The 16,498-nt window shown below is 44.5% G+C and overlaps 1 protein-coding gene across 10 annotated transcripts in view; it reads left to right on the top strand.

Annotated features, from left to right (window-relative positions):
* The first annotated feature begins 2,974 nt into the window (after positions 1-2,974).
* Positions 2,975-16,498, top strand: part of zmp:0000001132 (alpha-(1,3)-fucosyltransferase 7) — a 56,705-nt gene continuing 43,181 nt past the window's right edge. For 2 of the 10 annotated variants that reach the window (XM_068012732.1, XM_068012733.1), the window contains exons 1-3: positions 2,975-3,172; positions 3,315-3,454; positions 3,814-3,904. The gene's annotated coding sequence lies outside the window, so the exon portion shown is untranslated. The other 8 variants (XM_068012738.1, XM_068012740.1, XR_010969020.1 and 5 more) reach the window with 7 other exon arrangements.

Below are 16,498 nucleotides of genomic sequence, written 5' to 3' on the forward strand. Positions count from 1 at the left end.
GGAAATGGCTGGGGTTAAATATTTGCCTTGTGGGGATGAATACCTATTGTGTAAATTTGTCTATTGCTTTCAGGATATCATGGAGAATTGTTATTAAACTTTCACTCAGGTAGTTTAATAGATGGTTAGATCCATGATTGTGCATATTGCACAATGCCAAGCTTGAGGCACTGTTTTCTCATTCTGTGCTTCCTTGGTTGATCTAGACAACAATGGTAAGCTGCTTCAAAAATAGTTAAGGACCCACACTGGTGGGGCAGTGTCCTTATGCATTTTTTTTATTCTTTCAGGGGATGTGGGCATCACTAGCAAGGCCAGCATTTGTTGTCCACCCATAATTGCCTTTGACAACTGAGTGGCTTGCTCGGTCACTTCAGAGGGCAGTTAAGAGTCAACCTCATTGCTGTGGGTCTGGAGTCACATTAGGCTAGACCAGGTAAGGACAGCAGATTTTCCTTACCCAAAAGAAAATCATTGCGCCTATGACAGTCAATGATAGCACCATTTCCAGCTTTTTTATGAATTAATCGAATTTAGGTTCCACCAACTGCCATGGTGGGAATTGAACCTGTGTCCTCAGGGCATTAACTTGGCCCTCTGGATTATCAGTTCAGTAAGATTACCACTGCACCACTGTGGTGGGGTGGGAGTTGTCAATCTGTGTGGCACTGATTCAGACAAGCTGTCGAATGGCTGATTGGAAACCACCACTGCCTGGTCCTTGGGTACTGTTCACCTGTTTGTCTTCTCAAACAGGGGATGATGGAAACTGAAAAAGATGCAAAATACTGCAGATGCTGGAAATCTGAAACAAAAGCAAAAAGTGCTGGAAACACTCAACAGGTCTGGCAGCATCTGTGGAGAGAGAAGCAAAGTTAACGTTTCAGGTCTGTGACCTTTCTGATGAAACTGAAGATTGGGGAGGGGGAATAAAGGAAATGCATTAGGGAGTGGAATATTTTGGGTATGACCAAGCAGTGGCCTTAAAGGGACAGGCAGGGTTAGCTGAAAACGAGCAAGCATAATAGTAATAATTTCATGTGTCAGCCATAGCTCAGCGCCTGCACTCTCACCTCAGCTGGGTGGGACTGCACTCGTCTTGTTCCATTCTTATCTATGGCCTTTCATCATTCTGATGAAAGGTCACTAACCTGAAACATTAACTGTGTTTCTGTCTCCACAGATGCTGCCTGATCTGCTGAGCATTCACAGCATTTTCTGTTTTTATTTCAAATTACCAGCATCTGCAGTATTTTGCTTTTCCATTCTTATCGATCGAGTTGTCGCCAAAGAATCACTTGCAATGGCTTGTCTTCCTGCTCCTGCCCTGTTACCTCTGGAGTCCCTCGAGGTCCGTCTTTGGCCTCTTCCTATTTCTTACCTACCTGCTGCCCCTCAGCGTCATCATCTGAAAGCACTATGTCAGGTTCCACATGTATGCTGTGCTCACCACTACCTCTATCGACAATGCCACTGTTTCTAATTTATCACATTGCTTATCAGACATCCAATTCTGGATTAGCATAAATATCCTCCAACTAAATATTGGGAAGACCGAAGCCATTGTTTTTAGTCCCCAACACAAACTTCATTCCCTGGCCACCAAATCCATCCTTCTTTCTGTCATCAGTCTGAGGCTGAACCAGGCAGTCCTCGACTTTGGTATCGCACTTGACCCTGAGGTGAGCTTCCAAACATATATCTGCTCCATCACCAAGATTGATTACTTTCATCTCTGTAACATTGCTCAAGTACCCCTTTGCCTCTACTCATCTGCTGTTAAAACTTTCATCCATGCCTTTGTTGCTACTTAACTTGACTATTCCCGTGCATTGCTGACCATCTCCCATGTTCTACTCTCTGCAAATCTGAGGTCATCCAAATCTCTGCTGCCAGCATCCTAATTCGCAACAAGTCCTGTTTACCCATTGCCCCTGTGCCACTGACCTACATTAGTTCCTGGTTGAGTAACCCATTGATTTTAAAATTCTCGTCTTTGTTTTCAAATCCCCAATGACCTCACCCTTCCTTATCTCAGTAATCTCCTCCGGCCCTACAACCCTCCAAGATCTCTGTGCTGCTCCAAATCCAGCCTCTTTCACATCCCTGATTTTAATTGCTTCACATTGGCGGGTGTGCCATCAGCTGCCTAGGCCCTAAACTCTGGAATTCCCTCCCTAAACCTCTCCACCTCTCTACCTCTCTTTCCTCCTTTAAGACACTCCTTGAAACCTACCTCTTTGGCAAAGCTTTTTCTCACCTGCCCTTATATCTCCTTATTTGGCTGTGTCTCAAATTTTGTTTGATAACACACCAGTGATGTGCCCTGGATATTTTATCACATTAAAGGTGCTATATAAATGCAAGTTGTTGTTGCTGAGTCAGAAGGTTGTGAGTTCAGCTTGCACTCCAGACTTGAGCACAAAATCCAGGCTGCCACTTAACTGCAATACTGAGGGATTGCTGCATGGTCAGAGGCACCTTATTTTGGATGTTAAACTGAGGTTCCCTCCACCCTCTCAAATGCACATAATGCCACCATTCAAAGAAAAGCTAGGGGAGTTTCCTGGTCAAAAGCTCGCCCTCAAACACCTGAAAAAACAAATGACCTGGTCTTTTTATTACATAACTGTGTATAATTTGACTGCCATGTTTCCCTTCATTACAACAGTGTCTACGCCTCAGAGGTACTTTATTGGCTATAAAGGGCTTTGGGAAGTCCTGAAATTTTAAAAGGCATGGGTTATTTCAACGGAAATCTTGCTTTACCGTTCTGCCAGCTGAAATATTTCCAATAGGTAATTTGTAAAAATGAGACCCTTCTGAAAGCCATCTGTTTTACAGTAACTGGCTGGATGGAAATGGATCTTTCTTGGCTTGGAGAGTTTAGTTTTTTTTGTTGTTGCATAAAAAGTCCCTAGAGATTTCCTTCCACCTACTTCTCTTTATGTTCTGAACATCTGTGTGCGCTCATTGCTCAGACGATCAGGGACTAAGGATGAGGAAGGGTCGCTGTATGTGTGGAGGCAGTGACTGGGAGTTTACAAAACTGCAGCAGTTTTGACAGACTCAAGGAGTTTGATGCGTTGCATTTCCTGAGGCAATAGCAGAAGATATGCTTTCCTGTTGAAACGCTAAGAAACAAAAACCCTACCATATTATATTGGAAAAGGTAATCACTTGGAATCCACTTATTATAGGATCTGTTGAGAATCTATCTTGGCTTTTCAATCAGCTCAGTGATTTAAGTGCTGCAATCCATCTCATTGTTAAATGAGCCTAGACATTTTCTCAGGGTTATTTCTGTCGCACAGGGAAGATACAGTGCTGGCTTTACTTATGCTGCTTTTCTCTCGGTTGCGGTGTGCCTGAATGTGACCAGTTTCACTGCTGAACTCCTCGTTGATGAATATCCAGTTCGATCATCTGATAACCACTAAGCACGCCCTAAGAAGTAAGTCTATTCAGAAAGAATGCAGTTTCTTGCTTCTTTCCCCTTCATTGGCTTCATAGGTATCAGCTGTGGCTCTGAGTCAGATAGCTATGGTTCATAGTTCCATTCCGGAGACCTGAGCACAATATCTAGGCTGACACTTCAGTACTGAGGGAGCACTGCACTGTTGGAGGTGCCATCCTTCAGATGAGATGTTAAAAAGAGGCTTAATTTTCTTTCTCTCAGATGGCTGTTAAAGATCTCATGGCATTATTTACAGGAAAAACAGGGGAGTTTTCTCAGAGTCCTGTTTGGCATTTCTCTCTCAACAATCATCCCTGAAACAGATTATGTCATCATTATCTTATTACTGTTTGTAGGAATTTGCTGTGTGAAAATTCTGTGTTTCTCTACGTTACAACATCCAAAGTACTTTGGGAAGATCTGAGATGGTAGAAGTGCTGGATAAATGTAAGTCTTTCCTTTCTTTTTTATAAAGCACTTTGGGACATGACAGCTAACAGGACGGCAGAAGTGTATTTATGATAGGGGAGTGTTAATTTACATTGTTTATATTGGCTCTCAGAAACTAAATGATACATTTCTGCACGAGTGATTATAAGCAGAAGTAAAGGCAGACAGAATTAGAAGTAACCTTATAACATGGGTTGTTAATTGGTTGGGAGATAGGAGATAGAGGGTAGCAATAAAGGGAATATACTCTGATTGGCGGGACATGACAAGTGGTGTTCATCAGGGATCTGTATAGGGACCTCAGCTTTTCACTATATGGGCTGAATTTTATAAGCCTGTAATTGGCGGTGGGCAAGAAAAATGGCGACTTGCCCATGCAGGCCACTCGCCAAAGAGCCGCCATGTGTCCAAGTGCAGCAGCTCATTTAAATAGCCGGGGCGGCCGCTGCCTGTGCGCAGACGCTGATGCCATTTTTAAAGGGCTGTTAGCCTACTGGCAGATTTAAATATTTAAAGAAAGATTAAATGAAATTAAATAAATACATCTCTTTTGCCCCTATCCCAGCCCCCCAATAACAATTAAATGAATTATTTGCCCTCCCCCCCAAAACACCTTTACCATCTGACCTCTCCTCCCACCAACCGCACAAACTTTAAACTATAACCCTTCCCCCCATCTCTAACACCCACAATGTTAATTTAACCCATCCCCTCCCCCTGCCTGCATTGAGAAACCTACCTCCTCCTCCCCTCCCCCCTCCCCACCAGTGTTGCACCTCATTTCCCCGGGTGGGGATCCGAAGGCGCGGCAGTGTGGCCCGCCAGGGTGAAGATCACGGCTGGAGATCAGGAGGCGATGGGAGAATAATAAATTCAGGTATTTTAATTTATTTTTTATTTAATTTTCAGTCCCGTCGCCAAGCGGCAAGGATCCGCCACGAGGCCTCGCCGCTGTCGGCAATATCGGGCTGGGCCTTGCCGGCATCAAGGTCTGTGGTGCGCCTCATCCAGGGCCATCTTCAGGAACACCTTCGCCCCCCACCCCTACCGCCACGAATCCCGACGTCGAGGGCTCCTTAAAATCCAGCCCATATATCAGTGACTTGGCTGAAGGAACAGGGAGTTGTGTATCTAAGTTTGCAGATGATACTAGGAGGCATAGTAAGTTGTGTCTTCAGAACAGGAAGTTTGTGGGCACCCTTGCTTCAGTTGCACATAAATTTGTTTCAAGATCTTGAAAGGCATATTTCAGCAATTGCGAAATTAAATGTGCTTAATGATAACATGAAATATAAAAGGAAATTGCATCAATTGCAAGACATCCCAAAGCTTTTAACAGCCAGTGAAGTACTTTTGAAGTGTAGTCATTGTTGGAATGAGATAAACAATTTCTGCACGGGAAAAATTTCACAAATAGTAATAAAGATAATGACTTAATCCATTTTGGTGATTGGTTGAGTGATAAATGTTGGCCAGGACACCGGTAGAGAACTCTTCTTTGAATAATGCCATGGAAATTTTTGTATCTATCTGAAAGGGTAGATGGGGGTCTCAGTTTATATGAAAGATGGACTACACTTAAATACCTATCAGGCAAGGCTGAGGCACACATTATTTCTCCACATGAACAGTAAAATTTAAAATTGCAAGCTCTTGACTGGAAAGATATTTTGCATAGTAACAGACAGTGTTGGAACAATGAGGAAATGGTCCTTGCCCCAATACACAGAAGGGACCTGGTCAAACCAGTTGGTCACTTGACTGCTGGCCAACTAGGGGAGTTTTAAATTGGAAAAACAGGGAATTTGAAATCAGAAAGCCATGTGCTCCCAGTTGGAACAGAACCTCCTCTCCAGTCCAGCCTGCCTCCATCTCTTTCCCACGGAACTGAATCTTGTGAAAACACGTGAACCTCAAAGAGAGAAAAGTCTCCTCCGTGACCAAGGTTTAAGAAGAACACTGGGCCCCGACGAACAGAAAGACTACCTACAATCAAGTAAGCTTGAAGCATAGTAAACAAGAAACTCTTCTGATATTGCCTCAAACACCTCTCTACTATATTTTCCTCTCCGCTTTTCTGTCCCTATTTGCATGTTGTATCGTGTGTGCATGCTAGCGTGGGCGTGTCGTATATCTGTACGTGTTAACTGTATTAGAGTTTAAGTTTAAGTTTTAATAACATTTCATCTTTCTTCTTTAAACCTCAGAAAACCTGTGTGAATTGGTTTCTTTGTCTTATAATTGGAAAGCTGTGAACAAGGATTCACAAAAGGGGGAGCTCAAAACACAATGTGTTTAACAATAAAACCCTGTTACATAAGACCAGGTAAAGACAGTAAAAGACCCCTAGACACATTTCTCACCTGGTTGTAACATACCAGCAGGCCAGAAAATAGGGAACCAAACAATGGGCCTTGCTTATGGAGGTAGAGGGCATGGCTGAGGTATTGAGCCTACATTGGAATGGCAACACCTCAAATTTAAAATTCTCATCCTTGTTTTCAAATCCCTCTATGTCCTCACCCTTCCCTATCTCTGCAGTCTCCTCAATCCCTACAGCCCTCCAAGATATTTGCACTCCTCTAATTCTGGCCTCCTGCGCATCCCCAATTTTCATGACTCCACCATTGGTAGCAGTGCCTCCAGTTTTTAGGCCCTAAGCTCTGGACTTCCCTCCCTAAACCTCTCTGCTTCTCTACCTCTTTCTCTTCCTTTAAGACGCTTCTTAAAACACACCTCTTTGGCCAATCATTTGATGTCTTTTCCTGATATCTCATGTGGCTCGATGTCAAATTTTGTTTGATAACGCTCCTATGAAGTGCCTTGGGATCTCTTATAAATACAAGTTGTTGTTGTTGCTGAAGAAGTAACAGAGAGGGTTGATGAGCGTAATACAGTTGATATTGTGCATACAGACTTTGAGGCCAATGATAAAGTGCCAATTAATAGATTAGTTATCACATTTGAAGCCAATGGGATTAAAGAGGCAGTGACAGCATGGATACAAAATTTTCTATGAGACAGAAAGCAGAGAGTAGTGGTGAGCAGTTATTTTTCAATCTGGAGGGAAACCTACAGTGGTGTTCCACAGGGGTCGGTATTAGGACCACTGCCCTTATTGATAAATATTAATGACCTGGACATGGATATACAGGACACCATTTAAAGATGATGCAGATGACACAAAAGTTGGAAGTGTAGTAAGCAGTGAGGATGATAGTAGCAGTCTTTTCAGGAGGACATAGACTGATGAAATGGGCAGGTACATGGCTGATTAAATTTAATCCAGAGACGTGTGAAGTGATGCATTTTGTGAGGAATAATGATAAGAGACAATATAAACTAAATGGTAGAATTTTAAAGTAGATTGGGGGAAACTGTTTCCATTTGCAGGACGGTCAATAACCAGAGGACACAGATTTAAGATAATTGGCAAGAGAACAAGGGGCAGATGAAGAGAAATCTTTTTACGCAGCTAGTTGTTATGAATTGGAATGCTTTGCCTCAAAGGGCAGTGGAAGCAGATTTAATCACAACTTTCAAAAAGGAATTGGATATATATGTAAAAAGAAAAAAAATTATAGGGCAATGGGGAAAAATCAGGGTATGGCACTAATTAGATAGCATTTTCAAAGAGCCAGCACAGGTACAATGGGCTAAATGGCCTCTTTCTGTGCTGTAAGATCATATGATTCTAAGTTTGCATAGTTATTGTGTATGTATCATCGTTGAGGTCCAGTGCCTTTACTTTATCCACAGATGCTGATAATTTATTATTATGGAAGGCAATGAAACAGCCCTTTGTGTCAACATATTATTCTATAGAACAGTGGGGGATTTCAGATCAGCCATGATCTCATTGAATGCTGGAACAGGCTCAAGGGGCTAAATGGCCAACTTCTGTGCCTCTATTCCTATTTTGTTTGGCTAAGTGTCAGGGTAACTGAATGATGAGTCATGTCATGTGCGCTTTCCAATGGTCGCTTTCCAAACAACATTCACAGAAGTTTGGGAGCTGCTTCACTCTTCACTTTTTCTGCAAAGGGTTTCTACTGGTGGAGAAATGAAACTACAGAGTACTTGTCACAGTAATGGTGCCCTGCCCTTGTTAAGATACCTCCTTCACTACCTTGTACTTTACAAGTTTATATCCCAATGCAGGCGGACATTCAAGCACCATTAACTCACTGTTTGATTTTGCAAAAATCTAATGCTGACCCATATTCCTGGTGTTCCATTTAAGAGAAATGGTAAGAGGCAAAAGCTGTGGAAGCTGGCACAACACTTTCCAACCAATTGTGTTGGGATCCATAGCTCACTGTTGCTAAACCACTGATGTCACTGCAAGCTATTCGGCCTAGTTGATGACTTGAGAGGTCAATGGTGGAGCTCGCCATTGCCAAAAACACTGAACAGATTTCTATTTCTCATCAGTCTAAGTCTGTTCCATATTTCATTGCATGGGTGGGTCATTACATTTAAGTAAACAACAACATGGGAGAGCCATGAATGCAAAACATGTAGGAACCAATACACACACAGTAGTAGAAATTGGTGTTGGGCAGTAGTGCAAGACGGGTGATATTGCATTGGCTGCCTGTTAAGAACTGCACCCAATATTCAGTTTGGTTGACTTCAGTAGAACTCAATATTGGGCATGTTGTATAACCATTTTGTGTCCCTCCATGTCCAATTTCACCCCCTCAGTGTCACCTCCAATCGCAAAATCAAAAATAAATTAAACAAGGCTGTGCATCCATAAATGCTATGGCAACAGCACATTTTATCCAGATGTCTGTGGCTGGATCACACACTAAATATTGCTCCCCCCCCACAACCTCCCGTTGAGTTCGACATTGCCCAAATCTCCTTTTGGTAAATTATATTTCTGCATGATTTCGACATGCCGCCTTCCTCCTCACTGAAAAATGTTGCAAGATGTTTTCTTACATCACAGCCAGCCAGAGATGCATGACCAGCATTTCAGTCTCACTTGGCGAGAAGCTGCAACACGTTGGCAACAGGAAAAGATAACAAGCAGTTGTGCCACTGTTGGTCTGCTGGCCATGCCCATCTGTCACCAATTAGCAGTGAGTGTGGTAGGTCAGCACATTTTCTCTGCTTCTCTCTTTGCTTTGTTCTTTATTCTGCATTCTGTAAGATATTTCTCCTCCCCAATAAGCGATCAAAGGGGTAGAGAGCATCAAAATACAGTGTGAGGGTTCCTTGGAGAGGTTGGTTTGTTGAACAAACCACTGGTGTGGAACACAACCATCCAGGTAGGTGCCTGCTATCAATTCCCTGTCTATGCCACATTGACTGAATTCTGGTAGAAATTGTCATGATCATGCTGTCAATTTCACTCCATATCCCCAGGTTAAGCAGTACATGGGGTGGAAGAAGAAATGGGCATGTGTTTCAGCTTCTGATCGCTTTCATTAGAAGGTAAATAAATGCGGATGTTGGAATTTTTATCTGCAATGACTCCATTACTGAAGAGCAATTATTGCCTAGGTCGCAGACTCAGTAATAGCCACTTGGGGAAGGTACTAATGGACTGGAGGGGTACTATGTGGTTGACTAGGCTTCTTACTCCCACCCCATACTAACTCCCAGTTAGGGTAATCATCACACATCCTATCAGTACAGATCTTACTAAGTGTGGACTCACAGAGCTGAACACAAACACACTGAGCCAATGGACTGACTTTTCCAGTATTGCCATTACTCTTAGTATCTGTCGTGTTGCATTACAGAACTGCAGCATTGCATGTTTTTGAAATGTGCATGATGTTATGTTTCTGCCGGGTTGCTGGATCTACTATGTATATCTGATTTATCTCAGAGCAATGTATTCAATCATCGACTAGTTTATTTACAACACTTTAAATTATCTTACAAGATCACAGCACAATGTCATCTCAGAACAGTTTCTGTCTTTTTTTCAGTTTCAGTTTCAAACTCTTCGGCTGGGATTTTGCCAGTGGACGGGAGCTGTTCACTGACTGAAAAGTCGGTGGCGAACCTGCTTCTGCCTGGCCTGGGGATCCGACCCGCATTTTGCGGGTCCCCAGCCTTACAGTGTTCTGAGGCAGGACTTCAACCCGCTTGCAGCAGGAAGTCCCACCTAATCGAGCTGCGGCCAATCAGCGGGCCAGCAGCTCTCTGTCCCAACAGTGTCACCGGGAACAGTGGCGACTGCTGTGACTGCAGCCCAGCTTCGTGAGGAAGATGTGGGGGATCTCCAGAACGCAGATAAGTCTTTGTTGCCTCGCCGGGGGTGATCGGTCAGGCCCCAGTGACGCAACGGTGGTCAATTGGGCGGACGGGGGTGGGGGTGCGTGTTGGGTGATGGGGGTGGCTGGGGCACCGTGGGTGGCCCTCCTTCAGGCACAGGGTGATCCATCATGAGGGCCCCCCCCACCCCCCAGGCCGTCAGCAAGCCATCTGCTTTTAACAGGCGGCTTTTCTCGGGCCTGGGGCACCTGCTTGACACAGGTAAAATCCCCGTGGCAGTGGATGGAGGCCCTTAAGTGGCCATTAAGTGGCCATTTAAGGGCCTTGATTGGCCTGGGGAGGATGGGCCATTTTTCGCCTCCGCTGCCCTGCATAAAATGGTGGCGGAGGTGGGAGCAGGTCGGGAAGCGCTCCCCGAGCCTCCTGCTCCACTTTACGCCCCCCTACCACCTTTCCACCCTTTGGGGAGGCATAAAATTACGGCCTTCAGCTCCACCCATAGGCTTAAGCAATCAAGCGCAGTGAACACAGATAATTGGACAGACTAATGCAATCAAACCCAGCAAAATCAAACACTACACATGATATAACTATTTAACATGAGAATAAGAAGTGAAAATGCTTTTTATGTTGGTGCCATGCCATGGATGGTAGGATGTGTTTTTTACGTGCTACGACCTAGGCCGTCTGTTGGCGGTCATGTGTCAGGGAGGACAGGAATCAGTCTCTGCCTGAAGCGATGCTGGGTGCTGGATTGGCAAATCAGCCCAAGTATTCGAGACAAGTCTTTGCTGTATTGTCACAATATTAGGGCAGATGATGAAAAGTTTGGTCAAAGAGGTAGGTTTTAAGGAATGTCTTAAGGAGGAAAGAGAGGTAGAGAGGTTGAGAAGTTTAGGGAGGGAAGCAAGTGCTTTCTATTGTCAGGCTGATGGCCTGAGACTTCACTCAAATAGCTTTGTGATTTATATCAAAGGTTCCAAACAAGACCACATAGTAGAGAGATTGTCCAGAGTTTGTGACGAGCACAGAGGAGGTATTTTTCTCTTTAGATTTTTCTCTCTCCTTTCCTCGCCAGACAAGGCTGGGAGATCTCTTGCAAGATGGTATTCCCCTTGGGGAGTCCCCCTCTACCTGGCAGCAATGGAGAATGAGGTGGTTGAGTGACAAAGGGAGTGAAAGAGTACCCAGCTGCAAAGGAGAAATTCTCTACCTATCGTACCCCCATGACTCATCGGTGTGACCTCAAAGAAGCCTCGCACAGGAGCAGTGTGAAAGAATGCTTCACTTCCACTGGCCGCAGGCTCTGCCTCATCTTCCTCCTCCTGCTCTTCGATAGCCTCCTGGGATGTGGAGCACTAAGAGTGGTCAGGCACCCAGGGTACCAAGGTCATCCACTGCATCCAATCATCTCCAGCCTTACCTCTGGATTGAGATATGCCTGGACAAGAGAGTAAGGTTGATGCAGCACAACTCTCCCTCACAATAAACTATTTTATATGTAAGCCATAACATCACCCACCAATTCATTCATCAAACAGCCTTCAAGTCCTGTGGCATTGTGGGAGCGACAATGCAGCAGGTGCAGATACACTGGAAGTTGGAGACACAACACTGTACACAGGTGGCTCAGGTCATAGAGTCGTCTTTCACCGGATTGAAGCAGAGGTGGACTTTGGCAGCCCCCTGAGCGACTGAGCAACTCAACTCCATGGCATGAGGAAGGGGCTAGAAAAGGTGTCCTAAACATTGTCTGGCCAGGGTACCACAACTAACAGGGGATCCCATTACAGTGGTTGAACCGTAGGTGTAAAGAAGACAAAGGTAACACCACTTACTATCGACATGTAGAACATACGAACACTCATGAACTATGCCAGAGCAGACAGACCAGAGAGATGAGTCTCACTCCAAAAGAAGGTGCATCCAGCTCCAGCTTCTGTAATTTGCCCTTCATCAGCTAGATGAGTCTCACTTAATGCTGCTATGTGGATGTATCTGGCAAATTCTCTCCCAACCAGGGTTGAACAACCCTGGTTGGGAGAGAATTTGCCAGATACATCCACATAGCAGCATTAAGTGAGACTCATCTAGCTGATGAAGGGCAAATTACAGAAGCTGGAGCTGGATGCACCTTCTTTTGGAGTGGTCGCAGTGGCGAAGAGCGTTGTGAAGTAGGAGTCGGGTTTGCTATCAAGTCCAACCTAGTCCCCAAACTTGCCAGCCTCCCAAAAGGCACAAACGACTGACTTGTGATGTTGTGACTTTCCCTCAAATCATTCCACCGTTATCAGTGCCTTTGCACTATGATGACAATCCTGAAGAGGTGAAAGATAAATTTTATGAAAAGCTAGTATCTTTGATTGCTGCAGGGCCAAGATCAGACAAACTCATCATCCTCGGTGATTTCAACACCAGAGTTGGCACACGCCATCAGACCTGGGAGGGCGTTATAGGGAGAAACGGAGTTGGTAGCAGCAATAGTAATGGCCTTCTTCTGCTGAAGACGTGTGCAGTGCATGACCTCCTCATTACCAACATTGTATTCCATCTGCCAAACAGAAACAAGATATCCTGGATCCACCTTCGCTTTAAGCACTGGCATCTAATTGACTGCATATTGTCAGAAGGAAAGATGCCAGAGTGACCAAAGCCATATGTGGAGCAGATTATTGAATCGACCATAGACCCGTTGTCTCAAACCTCAACATCCATATTCAGCCCAAGAGACACCCCAGGGGGAAAAATTATCTTAAGACTCAAAATGGATACTGTGAGGCAAAACCTCTCAGAAGATTTGGACTGCCAGATAGATGGTCTTAAATGTTTTCCTCACAGTGTGGAGAATGACTCGATAGCCTTCAGGGACCTGGTGCACTCTACCACCCTAGAACATCTGGGGCCCACCACCCATAAGCACCAGGACAGGCTTGATGAAAACAATAAGATTCAGACTCTATTGGATGAGAAAGACCATTGCCTTAGAGCCTACCAAAATGACCATTCATCTGCTTCAAAGGAAGCCACCTTCAACAACATCTGCCAAATCATCCAATCAAAGTTTAGAAAGATGCAAGATCCCTCAGTAAGCAAAAAGGTAGAAGAAATACCATCATATGCAGACAGAAATGGTGATGCTCTGAAGAAAATCTACGGTCTGCAGGCTTCCAGAAATTCTCCAATCCTAGGCACCAGTGGAACCACATTGATTGCAGATGAGATAAATCACCAGGGCCAGATGAAATGTATCCTCAGCTGTTAAAAGAAGCAAGAGAGGAAATAGCAGAGGGTCTGACCATCCAGTCCTCACTGGATACAGGTGTGATGCCAGAGGATTGGAGAACTGCTAACATTATACCTCTGTTTAAAAAGGGAGCAAGGGATTGGCTGAATAATTACAGGCCAGTCAGTCTAAGCTCAGTAGTGGGCAAATTATTGGAATCTATTCTGAGAGGCAGGATAAACTGTCACTTAGAAAGGCACAAGTTAATCAAGGATAGTCAGCATGGATTTGTTAAGGGAAGATCTTGTTTGACCAACTTGATGGAATGTTTTAAAGAAGTAACAAGGAAGGTAGATGAGGGTAGTGTATGGATTTTAGCAAAGCTTTTGACTAGGTCCCACATGGCAGACTGGTTAAAAAAATAAAATCCCATGGGATCCAGGGAAATGCATCAATGTGGATACAAAATTGGCTCAGTGGCAGGAAACAAAGGATAGTTGTTGTCAGGTGTTTTAATGACTGGAGGGCTGTTTCAGTGGCGTTCCGCAGGACTCAGTACTGGGTCCCCTGCTTTTTGTGGTATATGTTAACGATTTGGACGTAAATGTAGGGGGCACGATCAAGAAGTTTGCAGATGACACAAAGATTGGCCGCGTGGTAGATAGCGAGGAGGATAGCTGTCGACTGCAGGAAGATATTGATGGTCTGGTCAGATGGACAGAAAAGTGGAAAATGGAATTCAACTTGGAGAAGTGTGATGTGATGCATTTGGGGAGGTCAAGCAAGGCAAAGGAATATATGATAAATGGGAAAATACTGGGACGTGTAGAGGAAGTGAGGGACCTTGGAGTGAATGTCCACAGATCCCTGAAGGTAGCAGGACAGGTCGATAAGGAAGTTAAGAAGGCATATGGAATCCCTTCCTTTATTAGCCGAGGTATAGAATACAAGAGTAGGGAGGTTATGCTGGAACTGTATAACTCATTGGTTAGGTCACAACTTGAGTACTGTGTGCAGTTCTGGTCACCTCATTCCAGAAAGAATGTAATTGCACTAGAGAGGGTACAGAGGAGATTTACGTAGATGTTGCCAGGACTGGAAAAATGCAGCTATGAGGAAAGATTGGATAGGCTGAGGTTGTTCACCTTGGAACAGAGAAGGCTGACGGGAGATCTGATTGAAATGTACAAAATTTTGAGGGGCCTGGATAGAGTGGAGGTGACCACCTTAGCAGAGAAGTCAGTGACGAGGGGGCATAGATTTCAAGTGATTGGTAGAAAAGTTAGAGGGGAGATGAGGAAAAACTTTTTCACCCAGAGGGTGGTGGGGGTCTGGAACTCACTGCCTGAAAGGGTAGTTGAGGCAGAGACCTTCAACTCATTCAAAAGGGGTTTGGACATGCACCTCAAGTGTCGTAATCTGCAGGGCTACGGACCAAATGCTGGAAGATGGGATTAGAATAGCTGGATCGTTTTTTGGCCACGATGGGCCAAGTGGTCTCTTTCTGTGCCTTAAACTTTCTATGATTCTATGGGACCAAAGTCCTGGAGAGATAGGGAGAACATTTTAACAATGTTCTAAATTGGCCCTCAACAATCAATGACAAGGCAACTGCCCGCTTGCCCCAAATTGAAGTCAGCCTGTCACTTGCTGACACTCCCAACAAACCTGAGATCATGAAAGCAATCAGTCTCCTGCCTGAGCGGCAAAGTACCATGGTCAGGTGCAATAGCAAGTGAAATATACAAGACAGGAGTTGCAATACTCATTGACAAACTCACCAAACTATTCCACATAATGTGGAACCAGGAAGCCATTCCTCAGGAATTTAAAGATGCATCAAATGCTTCACAAAAGGAAGGGAAATCGTCAAGCTTACGACAACTGTCAAGGAATCTCGCTAATGTGTATTGCTGGGAAAATACTTGCAAGAGGCCTGCCAAGCCAAACCACTTGATGCTGCATCTCGAACAGGACCTTCTACTAGAGAGTCAATGTGGCTTCAGAAAAGGTCGTGGTCCTGTTGACATGGTGGTTGCTGCATGCCAGCTGCAGGAAAAATGCCAAGAGCAGATCTGAAACTTGTACCCAATATTTGTTGCCTTTGACACAGTTAGTTGTAACAGCCTATGGAAGATTGTGGCAAAATTTGGCTGTCCAAAAAAATTCATCATTACGGTACAGCAATTCCATGACAGCATGCTTGCTTGTGTTCTGGTCGGTGAAGTGTCTTCTGACACCTTCCCAGTCACAAGTGGAGTGAAGCAGGTCTGTGTGCTGTCTCCTACCCTGTTCAGTCTGATGTCCCTGCCATGTTTTCTGAAGCGTTCTGTGTTGGTGAAAGTGGCATCCACATTAGATATTGCACAATTTGAGGAGACTACAAGCCAAAACCAAAGTGCACGAAGCTGTGTTAATGTTTCAGCTTTGCGACCTTTTGTCAGTCACAAGGGTCACAAACCTGAAACGTTAACTCTGTTTCTCTCTCCACAGATGCTGCCAGACCTGCTGAGTATTTCCGGCACTTTCTGTTCTCATTTCAGATTTGCAGCATCCAGAGTATTTTGCTCTTATTTGCATGAAGCTGTGGTTTGTGACTGTCTTTTCGCTGACGACTGTGCCCTAAATGCCTGTTCAGAGCAAGAGATGCAACATAGCATGTATCACTTCTCATCGCATGTGATAATTTCAGTCTCACTATCAGCACTGAAGTCATGTACCAAGCTGCCCCACAAAAGCAGTCTGTGAAGCCAACTATTACAGTCAATGGTCAAAGGCTTGAAGCAGTCGACAAATTTACCTACCTCGGCAGCACCCTCTCCAGAGCAGTTCACATTGAGGACGAAGTCAACGCCAGAATAGCTAAGGCCATCATTGCCTTTGGCAAGCTAGAAAAAATTGTTTGGGAGCGAAGTGGAATTAGTCTCTCAACAAAAGTGAAGGTATACAGAGTAGCTGTCCTTCCCACTCTCTTGTATCCTTGTGAGACCTGGACCGTTTACTCCAGGCAAGCAAACAAGCTACACCATTTTCACATGATTACGTGACTATGTGGAGACCACTCAAGATCAGATGGCAAGGCAAGGTTCCTAACACTAAGATTTTCTCGCTGACCGATATGCCTAGCATCT

The sequence above is a fragment of the Heterodontus francisci genome, chromosome 32 (assembly GCF_036365525.1).
Source record: "Heterodontus francisci isolate sHetFra1 chromosome 32, sHetFra1.hap1, whole genome shotgun sequence".
NCBI lineage: Eukaryota > Metazoa > Chordata > Chondrichthyes > Heterodontiformes > Heterodontidae > Heterodontus > Heterodontus francisci.